Source organism: Xyrauchen texanus, chromosome 16, assembly GCF_025860055.1.
Source record: "Xyrauchen texanus isolate HMW12.3.18 chromosome 16, RBS_HiC_50CHRs, whole genome shotgun sequence".
Lineage (NCBI taxonomy): Eukaryota > Metazoa > Chordata > Actinopteri > Cypriniformes > Catostomidae > Xyrauchen > Xyrauchen texanus.
The window spans coordinates 21,159,641-21,168,975 of NC_068291.1; positions in this window are offsets into that span (position 1 = coordinate 21,159,641).

A 9,335-nucleotide genomic window follows, 5' to 3' on the forward strand; every position below is an offset into this window, starting at 1 on the left:
CATGCTCGCAAATGGTCATAGAGTGGAAGCATTGGTGCTGCTGCTCGGGTGTCTGGCCGACCCATTGCGGATGGCTTTTCTTAAGTTGGCATACACCGGAGGTTGTCTGCTGGTAATAGCTGCATCGCAAGTTGGGCTTCCCCGGACAGTAGTGGAATCAATCGGACCACCCACTGAGTGCCCCTGCCTTTCACTCAAAGAGCTCCAAGAAGGCCTCTGGATCGTTGAGGGGGTCCATCTTGACTAGCAGAACCTGGGGCAGGGTGGTCATGGGCTGAGGTCATGGCGGCAGCACCCTCCTGGTGCAGCAAGCTCTGGAACATCTGCCGGTCCGCCACTTGGGCCTGGAGGAGCGCAATGAATCGCTGTTCCTGCTCAGTACACAACTTGAGGAGGGCCTGCTGTTGCGTCTGGTGGATTGTCTTGACCACGTCCTCCAGTGGTGAGGGATCGATGGTAGTGTTCTTCCTACCTTAATTCCCGGGTTTTGGCACCAATGTAACAAAGTTCTTTATTTTCATGGCAAGGAGGAAGTGGGAGACGGCGAGATCCAACTCCAAGGGGCTTTATTTCCCACACTTTTCACAGACTATAAATCACACATTTCTGAGGACACACACAAATAAGTGTTTTCAGCACAGCACAAATATCGTATTCTGGAACACTCTGCTCCATGCAGCTCTCTCTCCCTCTCTGGCATCTGGCTCGCTCTTGTTTGCCCGTTTCCACACTCACTGCAATGGCAAACAGCTGTTAGAGGCAATCATATCCTGATCTCGCTCTCCATTCACGAAGCGGGACTTAGCCACGCCCCCACCACCATCGCCCCCAAAATGAAATTTTTTTTGTCATCGTGTGAGCCGTACTGGTCAAAATGTTTAGATATTTCCACCATGGCAGTCAACCCAGGAATTTTTTTTTTATATACAAATTTATTTTTTATTCTACTTTTTTTGACTGCTTACTGTACTATACAAGAATGTCAGTTGTCTAGCTGAATGCTATTGTGTATCACACTGAGATTTATAGATACCGATTTCAACAGTAGGTAAATGTTTACTGGGAAAAGTCAATACTCTACAATACTGTAGTCCACAGAAAAAGGATGCACATTTGTATGTATACAGCAGTGGCAGCCGTGCATTAAAAGTCTAGGCCTTCTAGATAATATCTAATAATATTTGCGATTTAAATGTTGCTTGCAATAAATTTCGTTTTGTCAGGGTACACGTTTATGCTGCGTTCCATTCAAGTTGAATGTGAGATATTGTAATTTATATCTCTGAACATAAATGCATTCCATTCCCAATATTCGGAAGATGCCATTTAAGGAAGCAAAACTGCAGCGCTCCTGTTAGCTTAGCTGGGGTTTGACTCTCATTAGACATGTCTCCTAGCAACCCAAATGATAAACAATGCTGCAGCTCTAGCATTTGTGCTACAGGTGTACGATTATCAAAATAAATTATAATGTTTTATACATCTGTTTCTGCATGCGTAATGTGGAAATTTACTCATTTATCGATATTACTTAATAAAGTGAAGTTTTATCACTTACTTTGTATATCTTCCTGAGTGTCGACATGTTTGTGTGACATCATGCCCCTGCATCTCAGCTAAATCATAGATGAGAAATTCTGCACAAGCCAACAAATTGTAATTCTGACTTCAAGATGCATTCCATTGCACTTTCCCAAATAGGAAGTTGTAAAATCCGACTTTCTGAGTTGAATGGAACACAGCACAACTTTTCAAAACTTGATCCGACACTGAATGCTCCAGCAGCCTAATTTACACTTAGAAAACTCCTGATGTTGCTATAACAACGCAAAAAACATTTTACTTTTATCAATTTGCTTGAAGTGAAAATCAATCCTCCTTTCCTGATTAATAAATTAAGCAATCACACGGTAATGCAGAACATCTCGTGTTTTTAAATCCATAAGGATCTCTTTCTCAATGTGATAGCAGCAGTAATGACAGTTGACTTGTCAGCAAGATCTTGCGCTTGCTTTCAAATTATGTCATTTAAAGCATGACTGCATCACTCAAGGCCAGCTAGAAGGCCTCGACTGGGCCTAAAGATCACACCCACCAAGAACAAATAAATCAATCTGATTGGCTGATGAATCTGACAATCTGACTTTAGTTCCCCATTAATTTTCACTGTTAACCGGGATTCTGTAGAAATTCTGAAGGCGTAAGGGGGTGGAGCTCACACTCACGTGCTTTGGGCATCTGAGTTGGTTACAAGAGTGGCAGATGTTGAGAAACGGATCGATTATCAGGAGTCATCGAAAAGGGAATTATCCGTTAATCCACCAGTGACCAAAATAGATGTGGAAAGCTTGAAAGATATGGAAAATAGGAGACGATGAAATAACATACAGATTCTTGGAATTCCTGAGCATGAGGAAGGCAGAGATATGGTGAAATTCCTAAACAAGCTTTTCCCAAGTCTGCTCGACATAACATGCCACAAGCTGGAAATCAAGCGAGCTCACTGAGTCCTAGCTTCTGAGTGGATTAACTTGCTGTTCTTACTCTGGCTGTATGAGGAAGCTGGATGCCATTTTTGGTTCTGTTTGTATTGGTTCCGCCTAGCGGCTGGAGTATGTTTTGTAGAATAACACTCCTTCAAGAAACTTTTGCATGGACGGAAGATCGATTTTACATTGAAGTTCCTGTCTAGATTGAGAATGAATATTAAGGATGGCTGCAAAATATCTACATGCTCACACAAAGGATGTTTATAAAGTTGACTGACTGAATAAGTCATGGTGTATTTTTTTATGCTGCCTCCGAGTGAATTTGACTCTTGACCTTCCGAGGAACCAGGACGCCTGTTTTGCTTTATTTTTGTACTGTCATTTTTGTACATCTAGCGGCTGGAGTTTGTTTCGTGGAATAACACTGCTTTGGGACAGTTGTGTATGAATCTGTTAGTTCTTTGTGCTAATGCCTCCTGTTGGCTGGAGTTTGTTTTGTGGAGCTTTATGGAGCACTGGAGTTGAGCAATCCAATGACAAAGTGTACATGGACCTTTTTTGGTTAGGGGGGAGTTCGGGGTTTATTGTTGCACTAATGTTGGAATGTGGTCTGAATGATCTTGTTTTTGACACACAATCATTTTTTTCTATTATATCATTATGTCAAATGTTAATATGAGTGGATAGTCTCTCTCCATGTGGAATGTGAATGGGTTGGGGCACCCCATAAAAGAAGGAAGGTTATTTATTTTCTTAAGCATAAGAAATGTGATATAGTGTTTCTTCAAGAAACAAGTTTTTCCTCACTGGAAGCTGAAAAAGTTTGGAAGACATGGGGTGGGCATGTTTTCTTTAGTGCTGGCTCAAGTAAGAACAGGGGAGTCATCATTACCCATATAAGTAAATATCTACAATTTAAATCTCTCAAACAGATTAAAGATAAATTAGGAAGAGTCATTATTATTTCAGCAGAAATTCAGGGGCAAAGTTTGGTTTTGGCTAATATTTACGCACCTAACGTTGATGATCAGGGCCTTTTTATTGATCTTGAAGGGATGTCAGAGTAAAATAATCTGAAATTAATCCTTTTGTTTGTGCCGCTGCTACAGGGTGTCTATAAAGTAACTTAATCCAACCAATAAATGTACTCCTGAGCCCATACATTTCCCAAATCTTAAAAAGATAATCCCATTCTACCATATCAAACCTGAAAGAGCCCATCCCTGGTTTTCTATTGAACAGGAAGTCCTTGCCTCTATTTCGCTATTGCAAAGCCTTTCGATCAAACTAACCAGAGAAGCTAAGTTACACCCCGTTATCTCGCATTTGCTCTCGGTATGGGCAGAAGTATCCAGAGTGTTTAATTCAGACATTTATTTGAATGCTACCTCAAACATGGGGGGGTTCTACACTCTGTGACCTATATGAGAGTGGAGTGTTGAGATCTTTTGTTAATTTGGCTCAACATTTTGGAATTCCCAGTTCTGTTTGTTAGGTATTTACAGTTGCGCCACCTGCTCTGCACTATTTTTGGGAGTAGCATACACCCCCCTAAAGCGGCACTCTGGGAGTAGTGATTGCTGCTTTTGGAAAAGGTCATGAGGCATCAGTGTATTACTCCCTGCTAGTTCAGAGTCTGAGGGACAGAGATTTAACCTCTATCAAGAGATTATGGGAGAAAGGTTTTAATTTGATATTGGAGGAGGGAGTGTGGGCTGGGATTCTAAAAAAAAGTCAAGTCTGTATCTAGAGATGCAAGCGTGCAACTTATACAATTCAAGATTCTACATAGATTCTATTGGACCCCCTCTAGACTGTATAGGCATGGTCTGAAAGACACACACACCTGCTGGCGTTGCCAATGGGAGGATGGAGACATGGCCCGTGTTTTTTATTGGTGTGTAGAGATTCAGGAATTTTGGTTGAAAATACAGAGTTTTATGTGTGTGATGTATTGGGCATTCGGATTTCATTTTGTCCCTAAACACTGTGTTTTGGGTGATAGGGCGGTCATCGAAATGTGACAAATACATAAAATATTGGGTCCTCACCAGTGCGATGATAGGTAGGCAGATTGTTTTAAGGGGTTGGTAGTCGGTGGGAGCACCCTCAATTCGGGAGTGGTGCGAGGAGATGGGAAGGGTGGCAGCCTTCGAAGAGGTAACATGTAGAAGGCTGGGGATATGGGATTCTTTTAATGGGAAATGGGGTAGATATTTGATGTTTTTTGGGGGCTCTCAGAGTGGGACTGTGGAGAGAGAGGCATTGATTTAGTGTTGTGACAAAACAGAGGTACTAATTATTGGACCAAAACTCAAAAAATAAGCCGCTAAAATATAATTTGAATCTTGATGGATGTACTGTTACATCATCTTCAATAGCGAAGAACTTAGAAATGAAATTTCCAATGTTTGTAGAACAGCATTCTTCCACCTAAGAAATATTGCTAAATTACGGCACAGGCTCTCTGTTGCTGATGCCGAAAAACTAATTAATGTGTTCATGACCTCAAGACTAGATTATTGTAATGCATTACTGGGAGGATGTCCAGCAAGATCAATAAATAAACTTCAAGTGGTTCAAAATGCAGCAGCCAGAGTGCTGAAGAGAACCAAGAAATATGATCACATTAGCCACATTTTATCATCCTATATTGGCTACCTGTTAAATTCCGTATTAATTTTAAAATTCTGTTAACTACGTACAAAGCTTTGAATGGTCTAGCTCCGCAGTACTTAAGTGACTTCTACCACACTATATTCCATCATGTTCATTACGATCACAAAATTCTGGCCTGTTAATAGTTCCTAGAATATCAAAATCCACAAAAGGAGGAAGATCCTATTCATATTTGGCTCCTAAACTATGGAATAGTCTCCCTAACACTGTTAGGGACACAGACACACTCTCTCAGTTTAAGTCTAGACTAAAGACTCATCTATTTAGCCAGAAATACACCTAATTTATCCTTCAACACACAATTAGGCTGCTTTAGTTTGGTCTGCCTGAACCAGAAAAATGTATCATGATCTACAGTATAACTCTGCAATAAATTGCATGGCATCTATGCTTATATTATTTTATTTGTTTCCCTGTCTCAACCTTGGGACTTCTTTCCTGAGGTCACTAGAACCAGCTGGATTCAGCAACATTCCTGCTTTGTGTCGGACTCCACTGCTACGTGTCGCTGAATGATGATGACTAAATGCAGCCGGTGCCAGCCAAACATCACTTGAGTCTATTATGATGGACTTCAGAGGATGAACTGATGCCAACTCCAACCATAAGACATGGGATACTTCATAAGCCATTGTCTGAACCTTGGACGGACCACACCGAACCTCACCGAAATTACAGGTGAGATTGAACTGTGATGCACCTTGTCTATTGATGGACTACTCTTGAAATGGAGTAAATAGACTATCAACTACCAACAAAACCCTTCATCAGTCAATTAACAAGGACAATTGCATCTATGCAAACTTCTGCAGTTAATCCAGAATGGACTTCAAAGACATTGGTCATTAATCTTACAGTTCAAACAAAATCTATGTTTAAACACTGACCCTTAACGCTTACTTAGTTTAATAATTTTAAACCATGACTTTAACTATACATAAGTAATATTTACATTATATTCATGATGTTAGCCAGAGGGGAACTGGCCCCCACAGTGAGTCTGGTTTCTCCCAAGGTTATTTTTCTCCATTAATCAACATCTTATGGAGTTTTGTGTTCCTTGACACAGTCGCTTTCAGCTTGCTCACTGGGGTTATAAATACAATTATTATTTAATTACTTATTTTTAAACACGATAAACAATCATATTTTTTCTAATTACACTAATGACTCATAGACATTATAGACATTACAGTTGTATCATCTGTTAATGCCTGATCTTCTGTAAAGCTTCTTTGAAACGATGTGTGTTGTGAAAGGCGCTATACAAATAAAATTGACTTGACTTGTGTGTTTATTATATGTGTCTGTATATATATCTCTGTGTGTGTGTGTGTGTGTGTGTGTGTTTGCACTTATGTAAGACCACTGGGATGTTTGTTTGGGGTTGGGTGGGTTTCTTGATTGGGAAGGCGTAATAGTGGGAGTTAAATGTTGATTCATTTTATATGTTTTATTTTTCTTTGAAGAATCAATAAAAAATGTTAATCTCAAAAAAAACATACATAGGCTAAAAGGTGATTGAGAATGAAAGGATACAAATATTTATTTATTTGGCATTTTAGGCCAGCAGAGAGATTGCTGGCACTGAGAATTCACCACTGGTATACAGCTAATTTATTTTTCTCACAATGTTACATGTAAACAGAAAATTCACATTTGCATATCCATTTTTGCACATTTCTTACATGTAAAGTCATACATAGTGAACAGAAAATTGCAGCAAAATTAAAAAAAAAACTCCTGTCGCTCTTGTTGGTCTGACCAGAGATTTAGCAGACATCACAAACATTCCATGTCATAGATATTTATGGAATATACATGTCTGATAGATTTTGATTATTTAATTTATAATTTTGCATGTGATGGCTCACACGATGAAAGAATGTTTAGAAGTTGTGATGACAATTTCAGAGTATGACAATTTCACTGAGAATCAGCTCATCCGTTTTGATCAGCAAGCCATGTGCATTCAGTTATTGTGCAAAACAAGTGCAATTTGCTTAAATTAATAAGAAATTCAAATCTGGTGTGAACAAGAAACTAATTGTTCATAGATTTGAACTTATTGTTTTGAAAAAATAATTATTTTTCGAGAACTGATCCAAAGCGATTGAGAAAAACTGTAATCTCCACTTACACTATAATATTCTTCTTCTTTTATTTTTGGTGATTTGCATTCTTCGCGCATATCACCACCTACTAGGCATGGAGGATAACTTAAAGTATTCAATAAATTATATAAGAGAGCTGTTGTTTAGTAATTAAATAGGTCACCAATTATCTAATAAGCTACTTTTGAGGTTTAAAAATTTAAGTGATAACACTTTCTTAGAGATGCGGGTAAGGATCCTCTATTAATAGCCTCTTAATATACAGCAAGTAAAAAATTAGATACACAGTGAGGTAAAGTCATAATTTCCAGAGGATTTGTTATTTTTCAATGCTTTTATTCGAAGCTCAATTTAAGTAAGAGAGAGATTTTGGGAGCATTCTGCTTTACTTTCTAATGACAGCATTTTTGCATTCTTAATAGAGTATAAGTATCCTGGTTTTCTCCACATGAACAGATATTTGCATTCTATTTAGTAACAAATTTAGAGATGTAAATCTTCAGTAATATCTTCATCAAGTTTTAGTTTCTAATCAAACTAATTCTTGCATTACTTTTCTCAAGGTTGAAAAAGTATTCACTTTTCACCTTCTTCCATCCACTTTCTTCTAGATCTCACAAAGGCCGCTCTGGCTTTTATTTTTTTATATAAATATTGTCTAGTTCTAACTGTACATTTTCTAAAACAATATTATGGAATGTGTGAGTGGATAGTTCAGTCAAATTTGGGATCTCTTGAGTTATGTATTCAATACATTATCTTTTTTCCTTTCCAATTGTAATGCTGAATTGTCTTCTCAAATTTCAGTAGTTCCCAAATCTTACCATATTCTTTAAGAATATTTGCCAATGTTTACTTATTAAAGGGATAGTTCACCCAAAAATGAAAATGATCTGATCATTTACTCACCCTCATGCAATCCCAGATGTGTATTACTTTCTTTCATCTGCTGAACACAAATTAAGATTTTTAGAAGAATATCTCAGCTCTGTAGGTCCATACAAAGCAAGTCAATTGTAATCAGGTCTTTGAAGCTCCAAAATGCACATAAAGGCAGCATAAAAGCAATCCATATGACTTCAGTGATTTAATCCATTACTTCTGAAGTGATCCAGTTGGCTTTTCATTTTTGGGTGAACTATCCCTTTAACGGTTGGATTTGTTTCGCATAAGCCTGATGTATTAGAAGCAAATCATTTAATTTCCAGTAACCTAGGTTCCTATACGTCAATAGGTTATTTTCAAACCAATTTTTTAGGGTTAAAGGTGCACTCTGTATTTTTTTTTAACTTTGTCGAAGTATGGCTTACACTGACATCTAGTGGCCTGGATGCTTCATCATTCAAACAGTATTTTTTAGTTACCTATGCCATTGTAGAAATTCACTATGCACAGTAAACTTGGATTAATTTATGAATGAAAGTGTCCAATAACACAGCAGTTACTGATTAGTGAGTAGTATTCAGTTGGTCATGTGATGCTAACATGGCAGCCCCAATGAGGCACCCCTGCCCCATGTAGAATAAAGCATCTTATATAATAATGTTACAGATACAACTGAACTCTTCATCTCACATGAGTGGTCATGATTTTTTACATATGTTTCAAAATTACTATTCATTTCTTTAGAAGTACAACTTTTTAAATGAGGAAAGAAATGACAGAGAGCACCTTTAAAGCTTTATGATCTGTGAAAATGGCTGGGGATATTTCAGTTTGTAAAACATCAAGTTGTAAATCTGAAGAAATTCTTGATTCTTGGGCCATTTTCTTTTTAACCCCAAGTGAACTGTCTAACAAGAGGGTTTCAATGTCTCCATCTGTCTATTAGGTCTAAATTACAGCAGAAAAGTGTATGTTTGTTATCTTGACTAATGGGTTATCTGTAGTATACTATAATATCTATAGCATGATCATGAACCATGTTAAAATTTCCACCAATTATGATTTGTGATACTACTTATCTGAGAGAGCATGATGTTTGAGAGATATTGTTTAAAGAAGATGAATTGTATCCATAAATATTACACAATGTGTGTATATATATATATAT